The sequence below is a fragment of the Rana temporaria genome, chromosome 9, assembly GCF_905171775.1.
Source record: "Rana temporaria chromosome 9, aRanTem1.1, whole genome shotgun sequence".
Classification (NCBI taxonomy): Eukaryota; Metazoa; Chordata; class Amphibia; order Anura; family Ranidae; genus Rana; species Rana temporaria.
In genome coordinates, this window is record NC_053497.1 from 131845942 (window position 1) to 131866353 (window position 20412).

General features: G+C 42.7%; 1 protein-coding gene across 3 annotated transcripts in view; it reads left to right on the forward strand.

Annotated features, from left to right (window-relative positions):
• LOC120914078 (metabotropic glutamate receptor 6-like) overlaps positions 1–20412 on the forward strand; it is a 119512-nt gene that overhangs the window by 1490 nt on the left and 97610 nt on the right. Inside the window, exon 1 of one of the 3 annotated variants that reach the window (XM_040324539.1) lies at positions 9530–9724. The exons of 1 other annotated variant lie outside the window; for it this stretch is intronic. The gene's annotated coding sequence lies outside the window, so the exon portion shown is untranslated. Of the gene's footprint in view, positions 1–9529; positions 9725–10633; positions 10953–20412 lie in introns of those variants that run through there. One more of the 3 variants, XM_040324537.1, reaches the window with a different exon arrangement.

The following is a 20412-nucleotide window of genomic DNA, read 5'->3' on the forward strand; positions in this document are numbered from 1 at the left end:
GTTTGACAAATTTGCTTGGAATCTCGGAGCCAGCTAAAAAAGTTAGGAGGCAGAAAACGCGCCCCGTCCCGCCGAGCTCGCGTGCAGAAGCAAACACATACGTGAGCAGCGCCCGCATATGTAAACAGTATTCAAACCACACATGTGAGGTATTGCCGCGATTGGTAGAGCGAGAGCAATAATTCTAGCCCTAGACCTCCTCTAACTCAAAACATGCAACCTTTTAAACGTCGCCTATGGAGATTTTAAAGGGTAAAAGTTTGTCGCCATTCCACGAGCGGACGCAATTTTGAAGCATGATATGTTGGGTATCAATTTACTCGGCGTAACATTATCTTTCACAATATAAAAAAATTGGGCTAACTTTACTGTTAGCTTATTTTTTTAATTAAAAAAAGTGTACTTTTTCTCCCAAAAAAGTGCGCTTGTAAGACCGCTGCGCAAATACGGTGTGACAGAAAGTATTGCAACGACCGCAATTTTATTCTCTAGGGTGTTAGAATTACCGAGGCCAGCCGGTAATTGAGGCCTTCTGCAGGCCTAAAGCTTCCCCGGGCGCCAGGTCGCTATTTCTTGTCACAATTGCGACCGGGCGCCCGGATTTTGTTAAGCCCTGCCTTAGTCATTCTGCCACCAATTAAGGCCCATTCACACCATCCAGTACATGTGGCAGCAATGTGTGTAGTATGCAGTATTGGGTTAGCATTTATTCATTTTTCCTGGACTCCAGTGTGCATGTGCCTTACCCTCGGAACGCCACAAAACATACAAACAGTACACATCTGGGTTGCTTTGACGTGCAATGAAAATAATTGGTGTTATCCTTCTTTTTTTTTTTTGCTTGTGCAACAGTGTAAATAGGCACTCAAATATACAGTACTGTATATTCAAAGGTGTCTATGCTAGCAACAAAAAATACTACAAGAATTAAGTAAAAATACCAAGAAAACAATATAAATCACAAAAAGACAATGATACAGTACTTGATTGCTTTGCTGGTGATGGCTATGAGATTCCATCAGGTTTCTGAAGCTAGAAGCAAAAAAACATTGTCCACTTGCTATGAGTAACAACCTTTACAGTAGCACTCATGAACATTTACAAGATATGTTTTAACTTAACCACTGGGCACTTAAACCCCCTTAATAACCAGACCAATTTTCAGCTCTCACATTTTGAATGACGATTACTCAGTCATACAACACTGTACCCAAATGAAAATTTCATCCTCTTTTTTTCACACAAATAGAGCTTTCTTTTGGTGGTATTTAATCACCGTTGGGTTTTTTAGTTTTTACGCTATAAGAATAAAAAAAGACTGAAAATTCTGTAAAAAAATGAATTTTTCTTTGTTATAAAATTTAGCAAATTAGTATTTTTTCTTCATAAATTTTGTCCAAAATGTATACTGCTACATATCTTTGGTAAAAATAAGTACAAATTGGTGGATAATATTTGGTCTTTGTGAAAGTTATAGCGTCCACAAGCTATGGTGCCAATATCTGAAAATTAATCACATCTGAAGTACTGACAACCTATCTCAGTTCTTGAGACCCTAACATGCCAGAAAAGTACAAATACCCCCAAATTACCCCTTGTTGGAAAGAAGACATTCCAGGGTATTTAGAAAGAGGCATGGAGAGTTTTTTGAAGTTGTAATTTTTTCCCACATTTCTTTGCAAAATCAAGATTTTTTTTTTCCTTTTATTTTTTTTTTCACAAAATTGTCATATTCGCAGGTTATTTCTCACACACAGCATATGCATACCACAAATTACACCCCAAAACACATTCTGCGATTACTCGTATTACGAGTATGGCGATACCACATGTGTGAGACTTTTACACAGCGTGGCCACATACAGAGGCCCAACATGCAGGGAGCACCATCAGGCGTTCTGGAGCACCCAGGACAATTCTGACATTTCTCTCCTACATGTAAAAATCATCATTTATTTGCTAGGAAATTACATAGAACCCCAAAACATTATGTATGTTTTTTTAGCAAAGACCTTAGAGAATACAATGGTGGTCGATGCAACTTTTTATCTCGCACTGTATTTGCACAGCAATTTTTCTAACGTGTTTTTTAAAAAAAAAAACGATTTTAAAACTTTTGGCGATTTCAGGTGCGACTTGCATAGACATATGTGCATGAAGTTGCATAGATGTCATCCAAGTCGCACCTGAAGACATCTCAAATTTCAAGTGAAGTTGTGCGATTTCAAAGCACATTCAGTGTGAACCAGGGCTAAATATGTAGAAACATGAACCAGTGTCAGTCAGCACTCAGAAGAAGCCAGGTAGTAGGTGTCGGTGAGGGACATTGGACCCCTGACTTGAGGTAAGTATTGCTGACTTTTTTTTTTACTCCAATATAATGTGGAACTATAGTACATTTATCTATCTACACTTAATATATTAGGAATATTAGGATAGGGGTTGTAAAGGAAATTATTTTTTTCCGTAAATAGCTTCCTTTACCTTAGTGCAGTCCTCCTTCACTTACCTCATCCTTCCATTTTGCTTTTAAATTAGGGTGACCAAACATCCCCGGTTTCAGGGGACAGTCCCCTGATTAAGGACACTGTCCCTGGAAAAAGTCTGTCCCCGGATTGGATTTGAACAGGGACTGGGGCAATTTCATAGACAGTCAGTGCTCCTACTAGCTTAGGGGGTTGGATTTTTTCCATTATCTGTCCCCTTTTCTGATGATCATGTGCTGGTCGGAGCGGAGGGAATATTTCTTCAGTTTCGGGTGCATGCCCATTCCGCTTCGCTCGCATGTTCTTCTGCCTTGGCTCAAGTCCCGGCCAGCCGCCTGCCTGCTTATCTCCTTGCCTTCCCTGGCGGAGTGATCTTCCACCGCTCCCCACCCAGTAGTAGCCGGGGCCCGGAGAGTACCGCCGTACACACGATCGGATATCTGATGCAATCTAATCCGATGGATTTTTTCGTCGTATATCCGATGAAGCTGACTTTGATCAGTCTTGCCCACACACCATCAGTGAAAAATCCGACCGTGTCCAAACGCCGTGATGTAAAACACAATGACTTGCTGAGAAAAATTAAGTTCAATGCTTCCGAGCATGCGTCGACTTGATTCTGAGCATGCGTGGATTTTTGACCGATGGACTTCCACACAGACGATCGTTTTTTTCTATCGTTTTTTTATCCATAGGATAAATTTAAAACATGTTCTATTTTTTTTCACCGATGGAAAAAAAAACGATGGGGCCCACACACAATCGGTTTGTCCGATGAAAACAGTCCATCGGTCTGTTTTCATTAGACAAACCGATCGTGTGTACAGGGCTTTAGACTTGACAGGCTGTGAGGCGGGCGGTGGCGACGGCCAGAGAGTCGTTGATTGCCGCCATTACTAGTATGGATTTAATTTAAAGAATCTGGTCACCTTATTTTAAATGTCCTTATTTCTTTTACAAAGGTTTTATTGTCATATCAACCAACAGTACAGGTTCACAACAGTGTTATAGCATACAAAGTATAAAGTAGATCCGGACCCGAGAGCTCACATCAGCATACAGGAAGCAAGATCTTATGCTATACTCTATTGAAAAGAGAGATGAAAAAGTCAATAGAACAAAATGGTCTAAAGTCCGGGCATCGCCTGTAAAATGAGTGTGCAATTCACAACAACAAAAAGATCTGAAAGTTAGTATCCTCTAGAAAAAGTAAAAAGAGATAACAGCCAAGGGGGAGACTGTAGAGAAGTGGAAAAAGAGAAAAGTGGAGCAGAGCGAGAGGAAGAATAGAAGGTGAAGTGGGAGAGAAAAGAGAAGGGGGTAGAAGGTCCACGGGGTGCGCGCAAGAGGAGCCCTATATTGACAGTAATGCGGTGTCAAACCTAGAAGGGTGGTAGTATGTGATCCAAGGTTGCCAAACCCTGAGAAACTTGTTGTGCGTATCTGAAAGGACAGCCGTTAGTTTCTCATTAACCATTACATCATTCAGGCGGTTTTTGACTGCCTCAAAGCTAAGTGTGGGGGTCTTCCAAGCTCTCGCAATTATCAGCCGAGCCGCAGTAAAGAGATGCTGGGCTAGTTGCCTTTCAGGACGCAGTAATTCCACGATAGGCTTACCAAGGAGTGCTACATAAGGGTCCCTTTTAATGTTAATCTGAAATAGACTACGAAGGAGAGTGTATACTCTAATCCACAGTCTGCACACCCGCGGGCAGGACCACCAAATATGCGCCATGGAGCCCTCCTGGGAGCACCCCCTAAAACAGAGCGGGCAATAATTTGGGATAAAGCGGGCCAACCTCGCCGGTGTGTAGTACCACCTATACAATACTAAATGTCCTCATTTCTTCTGAGAAATCCTCACTTCCTGTTCTTCTGTCTGTAACTCACCACCGTAATGTGAGGCTTTCTCCCTGGTGTGGAGAAAACCCCTTGAGGGGGGAGGGGGCGAGCAGGCAAGTCTCAGAAGAAATAAGGACATTTAAAAGCAAAATGGAAAGAGGACTGCACTAAGGTAAAGGAAGCTATTTAGGGAAAAAAAGGGTTTTCTTTTACAACCCCTTCAACCATGAAAGGGAAGCCTGCTGTTTTTATTTAGAAGTTGAATAAGGAAAAGATTAACCTGATTTTGTAAAAAAAAACAAAACAAAAAAAAAAGAGGATCAAACACTATGGGCAACTCAGAACAAATCACTTATTACCATGGATTTCACCATTAGCATAGCAAATTTCCACTTACTGTATCTGTGCAAGAGAATTTTAGCATGTGAGAGAATCAGATCCAGGCTGATGTTTCCAGTGTGAAGTGTTCTCAGCACATCCTGTGTGTAAATGAGCGTGTCTGCCCATCCAAAGCAGAGTACAGATATTATGGTGCTGTGCCGTCAGTAAGGCTTGTTTACTATGAGATGGCAAAATAATACCGTGTGCGATAATTCTCATCAACAATACAGTTTTCAATAGTTTTTCACAGTTGGGCGGTGAAAGTTGAGTTCGACTTAATCACTGTGGGTTGCCTTGCAGATTGTTTTTTGTTTTGTTTTGTTTTTTTTGCAGTCCCAAAGGCCTGTGTGTACAGAGACCACATGTTAGGTCACAGTGGCTGTGTACACAAAAAGGATTGATCCGGTTTACAGATGTAACACTGTATGAGCTTCTGGGTCCCTCGCTGCCAAATTAAAAAGCTTCTTATTAATTATAAGCAAGATGATGAGGTGGGGGCCCGTGTAGTATCATGCAGCCGGTGGGGTATAATTAATATAAATACACAACATTCGATGAGGCAGGGATTTGGGGGATGTTAATCGGGCGCAGGCAGCTGCCTCCCATCCAAGGATTACAAGCACAGATTGGTACTGCTCACACAAAGCCTCCATCCATTATGCATTATTACATGACCCAGTGCTGGCACCACCTCTATCGTCTATGCTTTTCTGGTTACTGGCATTTACATGGATCTTGCTTGTCATCTGTGAGTTCAGACAGACACTGCTTTTTTTCCAGGTCTCTGCTACTGAGTGCCTTGAAATTTTAGTGTTAACTTAATGCAACTCGGCCATCTTTATATATGTAGAGTACAAAGAGCATGCTTAGATAATACTTCCCATAGGTGTTTTTATTTTTTAACCAAACAGCAGAACAGGGAAAACTGCAGCAGGGGTGATTCTGATGCACATATGAACCAGATTATATTCTCTAAACATGGCTACTGGCCTGGCTTTGTAACAAAACAAGTTCTGTTTGCTACAGTTTTAATTAAGCCATCACAGCAGTCTGTGTATTCCAGTATAGCATTAGTTATGTTTATTGTTTTCGTAATTTTTTATAACACTGCAGCACTTTATAGAGCAAATAAAAGAAAGTGAGCTCTCTGCTTAAGTTACAATAAATTCATAAAGTAAACATATGTGCATGTGATAAAACCCTATTAAAGCGGGGGTTCACCCCAAAAATTTTTTTTTAAATTACATTCAGCCGAGATGTTAGAATGACAATCGGCTGTTTTTTTTAATCTCCTTGCCGTACATACCGTTTTATTTATATTTATATATATATATATATATATATATATATATATATGTTCACAGCGGCTTCCGGGTATGGAATCTGCGGGACTGGGCGTTCCTAATTGATTGACATGCTTCCGACCGGTGCATACAGCGCGTCACGAGTTTCCGGCTTCTTTCGGCAACTCGTGACGCGCTGTATGCGCCGGTTGGAAGCATGTCAATCAATTAGGAACGCCCCGTCCCACAGATTCCATACCCGGAAGCCATGGTGAACATATATATATATATATAAAACGGTATGTATGGCAAGGAGATTAAAAAAAACAGCCGATTGTCATTCTAACAACTCGGCTGAATGTAATGTTAATTTTTTTTTGGGGGTGAACCCCCGCTTTAAGTAATTGAAAAAATCATCAACACTGTGCAAATGGGGCAAAATATATACAAAAAATCAATACAAATTGCAGTTCATTATTAACATATCCAAAATGTGAAAATAACTAAAAAAAAAAAACTGTTCATTAATCACTCGTAGAGTCCATCCACGTGCATAACAAAGTGCTTTGTGCGATATAAAAAGTGCTCCAGTACGAGATAACGAGTCCTCTTACCAGACCGCAATGATCTCAAGTTATAGAGATCAATTGCGCTTATTCTGTATAGCTTGGAGTAGCTGACGCTCTCGGATCTCCACACAGCTCAGTGACCCCAACTACCAGGGTTAACAGCGAAGTCCCCAGCATTTAATGAAAACCTCAGCCAGCGCTCCATCAACCAGCTCCGACGCATTAAATACAAGAAGGGAGAAGTCTCATAGCGCAACACTTTTAAAACCACTTGAGACCCGCGCTATTGACAAAAGACGTCAACAGCGCGGTTCTCAGGTGCCAAGTGGACATCTTTGGACGTCATTTGAAATGCATTACCCGCGGCGGGTAACCACTGTGCCGCCGCATCGCTGGGGACCCGATGCGTGTACCTGGCGGCTGCGATGTCCGCCGGGTACACGCGATCGTCGGTGACACAGCCGGTAACAGCAGGGACGTGGAGCTCTGTGTGTAAACACAGAGCTCCACGTGCTGTTAGAGGAGAGGAGACCGATCTGTGTCTCTTGTACATAGGGACACAGCATCGGTCTCCTCCCCCAGTCACCCCCCCACACAGTTAGAACACACCCAGGCTACACAGTTAACCCCTTCCTCACCCCCTAGTGTTAACCCCTTCCCTGCCAGTCACATTTATACAGTAATTAGTGCATTTTTATAGCACTGATCGCTGTATAAATGTGAATGGTCCCAAATTTGTGTCGAAAGTGTCCGATACGTCCGCCGCAATATTGCAGTCCCAATAAAAATCACAGATCGCCGCCATTACTAGTAAAAAAAAAAATAATGAAAAAAAATCATAATTCTGTTCCCCATTTTGTAGGCGCTATAACTTTTGCGCAAACCAGTCGCTTATTGCGATTTTTTTTTTTTTTTTTTACAAAAATACGTCGAAAAATACGTATCGGCCTTAACTGAGAATTTTTTTTTTTTTTTTTTTTTTTAAAAAAGGGAGATTTATTAAAGCAACAAGTAAAAAATATATATATATTTTTTAAATTGTCGCTCTTTTTTTGTTTATAGCGCAAAAAATAAAAACCGCAGAGGTAATCAAATACCACCAAAATAAAGCTCTATTTGTGGGGAAAAAAGGACGTCAATTTTGTTTGGGAGCCACGCCGCACGACCGCGCAAATGTCAGTTAAAGCGACGCAGTGCCGGAAGCTGAAATTTCGCCTGGGAACGAAGGGGGTTTATGTGCCCAGTAAGCAAGTGGTTAAAATACTCAATTTATTGACTAAAATATTGCATTTACACAGACTTAGAAATTACAAGCATTTTACAAAAGCTCACACAGCCCAGATGGTGGTGTCATCCAGAGAGCCTTAGCGTGATGATGTTACAGAACTAGCCCCGCCCGGCGCGTTTCTCTGTAAAAGGTGCCCTCTGGGCTTGAAGACTGATAGAGTACACGCTTTAATATTTTTAATTTTCAAAAATAGTGCTGACAGTCTCAGAAATATTTCTCATCAGCCCCTGCCCCACAGGTAGGTGCACATATTGCTACCACAATTTGTTCACACACTGTAAGGATCATCCTGAACAGACGATAAAGTTACTTGTGTGTTTGAAGACAAGAGCATTAGGCACACCATAGCAGGAACTTGCATTCTCGCTCATGGTTTTGTGGGCGATTTTCACACAATTCCACGTGTTGCACATGGGGCAGCCTATTCACTTCAGTGTGCTGCCTTATGCGTGTTTGTCACCCAAAAGACGCTCCCGCTCCTTTTTTTTGGACGACAAGCTTTATAAGATTTTTAAACGGAGCTGTTTTAAACAATTGCCACGTGATGTGGAATCTCAAGCAGAATAGTCCCAATTGGATCCATGATTCCAAATCGTCATGTGTGAATGGGGCCTTAGAAAAGACCTGTACTGGAAGACAGCACCTCCAAATGCTAGTTGCCTGGCAGCCTCAATGCTTTCGGAGGCATTCACCCAGAACAAGTATTTAGCTAGCAAAGTCTAAGCTCCTGCTCTGCATGCTTGCCCCTAGGCAATGATTCAGAACATTTTAAAGCCTTTTGGAGCAGCATAACAGATAGAGTACTAACATTTTCAGAAGGAGGGTTTAGTAATGGCAAATTACATGTATACTAAGCACAGGTTACCTCTTAACCCTGGTAGAGGATTATACACACTCCATATGGATGGGGTATCTGGGAAGTTATTCCAGAACCTGAACACAGCAAAGGTACGACTAGAAAATCAAATGTATCCACTTGGTTGCTACAGACAATAGCCCCAGATTTCCATTACATAGAAGAAGTTATTATTGTAAATGTTCAGCAGTTACCTTCATTCATCACATAAAGGTAAAGTGGACTGCTGTATTAGTCCTCATTGTCACCATTGCTAGTGATTCTTCTGAAATGGTCTCCCCCTTATCCTAGTGCAGGTTTGTTTCTGTTGTTTTTGCCAACATGCCCTCTTATGAGATCCAGTGAAAAGGGAATTGCATTACCCATAGCAACCAATTGCCATTAAGCATTTATTTTGTCATCTGTCTCACATAGATGACAGGTGAAGGCTTATTTATTAACATGGCTTTTTCTTTTGTAATCAAAAAGCACACCGCATGCCGCTATAATGTTTTGCATTAAAAATCATGTAAATTCAGCAACTGCTGTCCAAGCTATTGAGTTTTTCTGACCTATATTACCCACCATCATAACTGTACTTCCATTTACATCTGAAACATTTACTGTCCTTAGACTGTTTTATGTATCTGTCTGCCACTCCAGTACGGACCCTGCCCTTAGGCCTGCTTTTTTGAGTAATTATGTTCGTCTTTATTCTGGGTCTTCGTAGGCTCATTTGTTCCAGACAATAAGAGGCCACTCAGTGCCAGAGTTGGCTAAGCCAGGGCCGCAGGCTGCTTACAGCCTATTATCTCTGGCCTTTGGTAGTGGCTGTTACTGCTGCCTCAGTGCCCCCTATACTAACTTATGAGTAATTTCTGCCTCTCAGCCTAAAACACCTCTTGCATGTTACTTGCACATAAAATCACCTTACATTATTCAGTAAGATGTAAGATCGGAGGGCAGCTTTGTCTGAGAGGTTCTGATATTTCCATGTACTGTAGACGGGAATTTAGGACGGCCATCTCCAATCCAAGCAAGTACGTTTTCTCGTATAATCAATGACTTTGATTTGAAAATATTTAATGTTCTTCTTTGAAGGGCCTGCCCACCCAAAACTGATATTTCAGTTTTATGTATTTGATGACAGGTTTAATTATTTGTATTCGCTGACTTATTTTCTCTCTATGGGGCTCAAGTGTGAGATCTCTGCACCCCTTGTCACATAAACGGATATTAAACACATTCAGAGTGTGGGAATGCAGATAAATAGATCTGACTAAAACCAGCTTCAAACTACTTCTGGGTCAGTAAATCTGAAAAGTACCAAAGCCAGGGGGTCAGCAAGACAACTAGTATTTTTAGAAAGTGTCTGTCTACATAGTTCTCTCATGGCAGTTATCTTTTAGGTTTTCTTTAGCTGTTGGGTATTTTAAAAGGTATGTGATATATCAAAAGAAAAATAGAGACGTAGCTGTTGCTGGTAACAATTAATTATGTAATTTATATTCTCAAATGTGCAATCAGAAAATGATTTTTTTTTGTAGGAAGTGGGCAGTAGCCCAAATTTTGATGAGGTTTTTATAAATCAGCTATTCTGTATCCATGTAAAGTGTTTTCTAGTAGGACTAGAAAAATCACCAAAGTTGGGGAGCCTGTGCACCTAAAATATGTTCTACCCATTTCTTATTTCCTCATGCTCTGGGCATTTCCCTGCATCCCCTGTGTCATTCATGCCTGTAGATGCCATCCCCCCCACCCCTGCACTATCAACCGTGCCAGTGCTTTGGGACTAGAATATAATGGAAGAACATCAGCTTTTGCCCATGGTAAATCTGTGCAGCTTTTAAAGGATTTAGTGGCACTCAAATCGTAAAGTGACCTCAGAGGGAAGGTGGGGGGGGGAGTGCACACTCAGCTTCACAGTCCAGAGCTCAGATCCACACTGGCGAATGAGAGACATCGATCGAGAGAGACATCAGGAGAGGGACATAGAGCAACAAGAGTGACACAATAATGAGACAGACCTAAGCCAGACTATAGACTGACATTTACATGTATTAAGAGTACGTACAGTATTAGTAAAAATTCAAGACGAGACTTTTGGTAGGGTAGACAAGAGTTAAATTAACTCATGCAAGTGCAGTCAGCTGTTGATAACATAGTTAGGAAGAGAGTAGACAGTATCTGTCACAAATTACGTTTTTCTATTGGCCGATTTAGGAGCTTCAACCTTCCCTTCCTCCCTCAAACTTTCTAACATTTCCTGTAAGTATCTTTTTCCATCTATATGTCTATATCTGTCAGCCTTTTGTGAATTTTTTATTTAATTTTTTGCCAATTGCATATTTTCAGTCATTACATTACTGTAATGTCAAAAATGTTTGCAATTTAGTGCTTTTTGATTGTATATGCTATATTGTTGCTTTAGTCTAGTCACTTTACACTGTTGTGGGGCACATTTAAAAAATAGCCTGACAAAGTAGTCACCTTTGAATGAAAGTTGTGCCATATTATATTAGTAATTTTTTCATCAGTTTGTAAAAGTTGAGCCTGGAATGTTATGCCATGTATGAAATGATGGAGAGTAGACTGACTGGTGAGGTGACAAAAAATGTATTTTAAAGGAATGTGTTACAACAAATTCAGGGTGCTGTAGATTTTTAGGTGAAAAAAATAAATAAGTGGAAAATTTCATAAATTACATTTATGTGCAGAGTTATGTGGGAATATTTTATTGAAATATGCCACAATAAAAAAAGAGTAATCATCAGTAAAAAGCTTTACAAATATGGGAAATAACACTTTTGACAGATTCCCCAAAGAAAAAAAGCAAATGATGATCTTAATTGTGTTATTAGGGTAACTGTGATGCTGGTCTGCTTGCAAGTTTTATTGCAAAGTTTTCAAATTGTGTACAATCTGATGTCAGTGTCTTGGTTCTTATGCCACGTACACACAACCATTTTTCATGACGAGAAAAATGCAATTTTTTAAATAGGTCGTTAAAAACGGTCGTGTGTAGGCTCCAGAGCATTTTTCTTATCGAGAAAAATGGGCATTAAAGATTTAAACGTTGTTTTTCACGTTGTCGTTTTTCTCGTTGTGAAACGTGTGTACGCTTTAACGACTGGGGGAAAAAACGCACATGCTCAGAAGTTATAAGACAGGAAATTAGCATAATCAGACCAAAGGGTGGTGCCATTCGAATGGAACTTCCCCTTTTATAGTGCCATCGTACGTGTTGAATGTCACCGCGCTATGCTCAAGCATTTTTTATCAAGATCATGTGTATGCAAGGCAGGCTTGAGAGGAATCACGTCGAGAAAAACTTTGTTTTTTTCCATGACATGAAAAACGGTCGTGTGCACGCTGCATTACAGTTTCTATCTATGAAAATATAAAGTTCCATATCTAAATTTCCACATCTTATTTAGGGATTACTTCTCTCCACTTCTGTTAAGCAATACAGCTTGGTCACAGCCTACCCCTAGTCTGCAAATTGGCCAACCCTCTGCTCACTGAACTCTTCTAAAATTAATGTAGTGTTTACCCCCGCAAAAGCTGCTAATGTTAATGGGTCCTTTGTTCTGCCACGACTCTTAAAACCGCTCGGTCCTCACTGACACACCAGGTGTCAGAGGACCATTTACACCTGGATAACTTAAGTGTTTGTGATTCACAACAACATAAAATTGCATAGGATAAGTGAATGTATTATCTCAAAGCAGGTAGACAGAACAAGACTTGGTATCAAGCAAATAAAACACACAAAGTTGCAGAATTGAATACTGGCCTGTAACAGGAAAGACTAACTGATTTACAGCAGTATTAAACCAAGTTTTAACTCAAATAACTACTATGGAGTTAGATTAGACTCAATTAATGCAAGAATAACGTTCTGGAGTGCACTCCATTAGGGTACCCCAGATATGGGTATCCGTAAGTGTTCCTGAGGGGAGTTTCTGGTGCTTTAATGCTAACGTGGGCTGGCTTGTGGTGAGGCCCTTTTGTCAGTAGTGTTTGAGGGTGTGTTCATTTAAAAGTAAATGATGTATAGTCACAGGGCTGCTATGTTTTGAGCGATCTCTGTTATGCAGTGTGTAACAAGGAATTTGGTGCTATCCTATTATCACTCCTGGTAGGCGGCAAGTCCCAATCCACACCCATGGTGGTTCCTGAGATCAGGTCTCAGAGGCTCAGTCTCTTAGCGCCGACTCACACATGTGCAGTCTCTGGCAAGTTGTAGCAGCAGGGCTATCCTCCCTCAGGTGAAAGCAGACAGGCTCCGGTCGTAAGACCCCCTCTATGTGGGACTCTTTCGCTCAAGCAACGGTGGCACATCCCTTAGCAGGTCCTCTCGGTCGCCCTTTTGGACCTCTGCTTCTTATGCTCTGATTCTTCTTCCAACTCTGAAGGGGGTTGAACAGTCTCTGTCTCATTGGAATCCAGCAGGTCAGACACATCTTGCTGTCTTTTCTGCCAGTGAACCACTTCTTGGAGCAATAGGGGCCAACAGTTGCCTCACAAAACCTGTGTTCATCCCTACGATGAAGGGACTTCTCATAGTCCCAGATGTCTGAGAACACACAACAGCCAGTGTGTCAAAGGTTACAGATTGTTCAACAGTTGGTGGGCTAAGTGACAACCTGATCTGTAGGTAGCCATCACATGGGTACTTCTCTGCTCTAAAGCCTTAAACTTCTAAGTCTTCCAAGTTTTGCACTTGAGGCATATACTTTAGGTGCTTGTTGTAGAAATCTCTGGTCAGTAAAGTCACTTGAGCACCTGAATTGAGGAGAGCTCTTGTGCAGATCCCTTTCAACTAGCATTGGTACTACCAGGGAAGGCCTATCAAGTTGTCAGGAATGTGGGTAACTTACATAGCGGGCCTAGTCTTGACTTGCTTCCTGCTTTCACTGTGCCTCGCGTGATGCTTCCAAAGATGTCTTGGAGATGGGCACTTCTCTCTTGGACAGTGTGACTTCATACAGGAGCAGGCATCTCCAAGTGTCTCTCTTAGGGTGTCAGAAGGAGCATCTACTTCAGCTACTGTGCTGGGGTCTATACCTTTTCAGCAACCGCTGATGCATTATATTGTCAGGACGCCTAATGTTTTTGGAGAGCTTCTCTCCCTCATTCTGGTAAGTATGTTCAAACTGGCACATCAGGTCAGAGGCATTCTCTGTTCTCCCAAACACATCTAGAAGGCATTCTTAGGTAATCATAGGTACAGTCTTGTTTGCTGAGCTTCAGGTTCCGAATGGCTTCTAAGGCTGACCCCTTAAGCTCTTGGCGATTCTCTGTTTCTTCTGAGCCTCAGGACTGTCCCACTTATCCAAGGCTTGTATGGCTTTCTCCAGCCATTCTTCGAAACTCTCTGCACTGGTAGGCACTGGCTGGTGGCCTGAAAAGACACTCAGCTTCCGTTACCCAGACCCAGTGTATGTCGGGTTGTACTTCTGGCACTTTTCTACAAACTCTGTTAGAGTTTGTAGTGGCAATGGATTTGGGTCCTATCATGGGCACAGGCGTGGGTAGTGGGGCTTCTTCTGTGGGCGCTGTTTGACTTGAACCCTTTGGGTTGATGTCTAACACATTTAGCTGAACCTGGTGGGCCTCAACTTCACCAGTCAGCTGTAGACTAGCCCCTTGAAAACAGGCAGGGACCCCCCCTCCTCCACTATAGCAGGACGTAAGCACAACTAAACAAAGTGAACCCTAGCCCATAATAGGAAAAACTAACTGAACTATTGCAGTGTTAAACCAAGTTTTACCTGACATAATTACTATAGAGCTAGATTCGACTCAATTAACGCAAGGATAATGTTCTTGCGTGCACTCTATTAGGATACCCCAGATATGGGTATCTGTAACTGTATATATAAAGGTTGAAGACCATCAACTCACTATTGTATTACCACTACACTTAGTAGTTGGGTGCATACCAGTGTAGTGTCCCTTAATCTGCAGGCTCAACTATTTTAATGGTCTGACTAGTGAATGATAACTATAAAAAAAATTAGTACAGGGGGAAAGGACCCTCTGAGAAGGAGTCGCGAGTGGATCAAGCAGCTTAATAAAGGGTATTATTTTATTGCACAAAATAAATCTTACAAAAAACAGACACTAGTAGGTAGATTCAGGTACATTGGCCTTACTTTAGGGCGGCCTAGCCTAACCTGTTTAGGCTACACCGCCGTAAATTAGTTAGGCTAGTAGTGATTCTAAATCAACTTACCTGCTAATTTTCGGTGGCCTAGCCTAAAACGAGCGATCTCATGTAATTTATAATTAATGTTTCTCAGTCACCCTATGCCCAAAAGGGGCACAGGATGATCCTAGACCCCAGAGTCATTAGTGACGCTGGCACAGGAGTACCCCTCATACTTTTAAAAGTCTCTGAGTGTCATGGGTCATTCTGTTACATACCGTATTTATCGGCGCTGTCTCGGAGGGGACAAGGAGGGGGCGAGAAGATTGGTGTCAGATTACATACAGGAGAATCTCCTGTTTACTCTGCGGCGTCTGTAATAGGAAGTCCCGTCTCCCGGGGTGCCATTGGACAACTGTTCTGTCTACTATAGAAGGCAGGACTTTGTATTAAACAAGCCGCTGAGTAAACAGGAGATTCTCTTGTATGTAATTTGTTGGCGCTCGTCCCGCACCCCTCCCTGTCCCCTCCGAGGCTGCAGATGGGCATAGATCAGGCTGCACTGATGGCAGTAGTGAGGCTGCATTCATGGCAATGGTAAAACTGCATTCATGGCAATTGCAAGGCTTCATTCATGGCAATGGTAAGGCTGCATTCATGGCAATGGTAAGGCTGCATTCATGGCAATGGTAAAACTGCATTCATGGCAATGGCAAGGCTTCATTCATGGCAATGGTAAGACTGCATTCATGGCAATGGTAAGGCTGCATTCATGGCAATGGTAAGGCTGCATTCATGGCAATGGTAAGGCTGCATTCATGGCATTGGTGAGGCTGCACCTATGGCAATGGTAAGGCCCCTTTCACATTGGAGCGGGAGCCGCGGTGGTGGTATAAATAAAATAGCTGCTAAAATAGTGGCAATATACTGCCAGGATTGCCGCGGGAATCGGCCGCTAGCGGTGCGGTATTAACCCCCGCTAACGGCCGATAAAGGGTTAATACCGCCAGCAATGCGCCTCTGCAGAGGCGCATTGCGGGCGGTATTGCCGCGGTTTCCCATTGTTTTAAATGGGAAGGAGCGGTATAAATGCCGCTCCTCTCACCGCTCCAAAGATGCTGCTGACAAGAGATTTTTTTTCTCTCCCGCCAGCGCATCGCCTCAGTGTGAAAGCCCTCAGGCTTTCACATTGAGTAGGCGGTATAGCAGCGCTATTTTTAGCGCTCTACCGCCTGAAAAACTCCTCAGTGTGAAAGGGGTCTTAGGCCCCGTACACACGAGAGGATCGATCCGCTGAAATTTATCCGCGGACCGGTTTCAGCGGATAGATCCCGATGGATTTCCAGCGGATCAAAATTTCTTAGCATGCTAAGAAATCTATCCGCTGGAATCCAGTCCAGCGGATTGATCCGCTGGTCTGTACAGACTCACCGGATCAATCCGTCCGATTACATCCCTCTCATGCGTCGTAATGATTCGACGCATGCGTGGAATTCCTTATATTACAGCGTCGCGCACGTCGCCGCGCCATCATCGCGGCGACGGCGCGACACGTCACCACGGAGGGAATTCCGCAGGGATTTTGATCTCATGGTTAGTACAACCATGAGATCAAAATCCGCCAGAGGATTTATTCGCGGAAACGGTCCTCCGGACCGTTTCCGCGGATCGATCCTCTCATGTGTACTAGGCATTAGGCTGCATTCATGGCAATGGTGAGGCTGCCTTCATGGAAATGGATCAAGCATCTTTGCAAAGCAAGCATGCATTTATAAAACGTGTTCGGCAACATTATGCAACACGTATCTTATGCAGACATGTATTGCTTATGCGATCCTGATGAATCATGTATATTTAAGTAAACATGTATTAATATGCCTCATTATGCAACATGCATCTATAGGTGATCATGCAACTTTTAGGCGATCTTGCATCTTTATGTGATCCAGCATTTTTATAGTTTTATGTGATCGAGCACCTTTATGAGATCAAGCCTTTCTGCGTGATCATGCGGCTATGAAAAACACCATGCATACCTATACAAACATAAACATGTATCTTTATGTGACCGTGTATCTTTAAGCCATCCTGTCACCTTATGCAATCACACGTTCTTATGTGATCAAAAAATAAACATGTTTTGTGATTATTATTATTTTTACACAAACATGCATTTTGTACACACATGACCACGTATCTTTATGCAAACATGTGAACTGGTAAAAACAGTTATCTTCAACCGTGTGCTTCAGCAACTGTGTGTTTTAGCAGAACTGTGCTATCCAGCAACTGTGCAATTCAGCATCTGTACGATTTTAGCAACTGTGCATATCAGAATCTGTGCGTATAAGCAACTGTGCGATTTTAGCAACTGAGCATTTCAGCATCTGTGCGTATTGGCAATTGTGCGATTTTAGCAACTGTGCATATCAGCATCTGTGCGTATAAGCAACTGTGAATTTCAACAGTACAATGCAAGCTTTAAGTAGGTGATACCATCTGTGGGATCTGAACCCATGGCCTCAGTTTTTCAAGGTAGGAGCGCAGAACACCAGGATACTGGGCCTTTCTTTAGCAACTGTGCGATTTAACAAGTTTGTAAGCAAGCACCTGCTCAACTGCAGTTGGTCCTATACTTTAGACCTGTACCAAGCACATATGCACTACGCTCATGCCTTTCAAACATGTATTATAAATAAAAAAAATGCATTTAAGTAATAAAACTGCAAGCATGTGTATTATGCTGTTCCTGCCCACAAGCAGATAATGACACTTTTAAAGTGAACTGTTAATCATCCAGGGGTGTATCTACTACTTACAGCTGTACATGCCCCATGGATAGGCAGAAAATATGCAGCATGTAATCATGACTTGACTGTACCCATTCCCAAGCCAGTACTCACACACTCATAGCACACTGTTCTGTCTCCAAGGCCTATCCAACCTGTCAGCACATGGTAATGGCTGCCCTTCTTCTTCCTGCCTACAATAAACAATAGGCTAGACCTTGAGCAAACCTGCGCCCTCTAGTGGCTGGGGGAAAAACAGCAGCCTGAGCAAGAGTACAAGCATGAAAGAACAGCACACTGCTCCCAGTGGCCCACCAGGAAACAGACCGTCAGATCGCTCTCTTTTAATAGAGACTGCAAACAAATGCAGACTCACCATTCCTCGCTGCAGGGAACTGCTGGAATATCACAGCGACCCAATCTTCACCCAATACGGCGGGATGGTGTCAAGGACGGGGTCCCCTCTGAACGTAAAGTCCAGTGCCTTGGACCTGTATGGCTCCCTGCCAGAAAACCTGTGGTATAGCAATGTGACCAACTGTGCTAGATCCCAGGGCCCAGCTCTCCTAAGAGAAGCGTTACAGGCAAAACCTCGTTCTTCGGTACCAAGGCTCGTGTACCATCCACTTTAGCCTTTGTTTTGGCTCTTTGAATGGATCCGATAGCGTAGCTCCCTGACCCTGTTTAGGCCATCTATGAAACATTTTTCAGCACATCATTAACCGTGACCAACACCTTAGACACTGGTGAAAAAACTGAGGTGCTCCCTGTATGACAGGGTTATATAGAGAGAGACTTCCTGTCTTGATTATGCCAGTGTCCATCACCTGAAGGTGGGCGTATAACCCATATAGTAATTACTATAGTACTCTATGTCCCGTGATGTACGATAAAGATATATATATATATATATATATATATATATACATACATACACTGCTCAAAAAAAAATAAAGGATCACTTTGAAAACATCAGATCTCAACAGGCAAAAATCTCATGCTGGATATCTATACTGATATGGATTGGGTAATGTGTTAGGAATGAAAGGATGGCACATCATTTTATGGAAATGAAAATTATCCACCTACAGAGGGCAGAATTCAAAAACACCCCGAAAATCAAAGTGAAAAAATTATGCAGCAAGCTAGTCCATTTTGCTGAAATTTCATTGCAACAATTCGAAATGGTCCTCAGTAGTTTGTATGGCCCCCAAGTGCTTGTATGCATGCCGGACAACATCAGGGCATGCTCTTAATGAGACGACAGATGGTGTTCTGGGGTATTTCCTCCTAGACTAGAGCATTTCCTCTGGACCAGAGCATCACTGAGCTCCTGAACAGACTGAGGGGCAACCTGGCGGCACCGGATGGACCGAAACAAAATGTCCCAGAGGTGTTCTTTTGGATTTAGGTCAGGTGATCGTGGGGGCCATTCAATGGTATCAATTTCTTCATCCTCCAGGAACTGGCTGCATGCTCTCGCCACATGAGGCCGGGCATTGTCGTGAAACAGGAGGAACCCAGGACCCACTGCAATAGCGTAGGGTCTGACAATGGGTCCAATGATTTCATCCCGATACCTAATGGCAGTCAGGGTGCTATTGTGTAGCCTGTAGAGGTCTGTGCTTCTCCAGACCCTTTCACGTCTGTCACATATGCTCAGGGTGAACTTGCTCTCATCTGTGAAAAGCATGGGGCACCAGTGGTGGACCTGCCAATTCTGGTGTTCAATGGAAAATGCCAATCGAGCTCCACAGTGTCCTGCAGTGAGCACAGAGCACACAAGAGGACGTCGGGCCCTCAGGCCACCCCCATGAAGTCTGTTTCTGATTGTTTGGTCAGAGACATTCACACCAGTGGCCTGCTGGAGGTCATTTTGTAGGGCTCTGGCAGTGCTCATCCTGTTTCTCCTTGCACAAAGGAGCAGATACCGGTCCTGCTGATGGGTTAAGGACCTTCTACAGCTCTGTCCAGCTCTCCTAGAGTAACTGCCTGTCTCCTGGAATCTCCTCCATGCTCTTGAGACTGTGCTGGAAGACATGGCAAACCTTTTGGCAATGACACGTATTGATGTGCCATCCTGGAGGAGTTGGACTGCCTGTGCAACCTTTATAGGGTCCAAGTATTGCCTCGTGCTACCAGTAGTGACACTGACCCTAGCTAAATGCAAAACTAGTGAAAAACAGTCAGAAAAGATGAGTAGGGAAAAAAATGTCAGACACCTCCACCTGAAAAACCATTCCTGTTTTGGAGGTCGTCTCATTGTTGCCCATTTAGTGCACCTGTTGTTAATCAGTTTCAGCTGCTTTGCTGTTAATTGAAATTAACAACCCCATCTGTATACACCCCTCCCCCTCTGCTACTTAACTGACCAGATCAACATCCCAGGAGTTCTGATTCAAAAGTGTTCCTTTAATTTTTTTGAGCAGTGTGTATATATATATATATATATATATATATATCCAAATAACACGCCCCAAACTCATCTCTTTACTCACACTCAGCTACAAAAGCAAGAGAATTCTTGTTGGGCAGTGTATTAGTGCTCAGACGAACACACTTAGACCGAATTTTAATGGTTCGAAGAATGTCAGGCAAAATGGTCGGACCTCACGCATGATCACTTCATCAAATCTGGCCCTCTTTAAAAAAAGTTTGGACACCCCTGCCTTAATGCATTCCTTACATTAAGACAAGAAATTGTCCCTGTATTTGTATTGGCCTCTCAACCCCATATACTTACCTGAGCCCGATCTCGATCCAGCTCTGTGCCCATCTGCAGAGG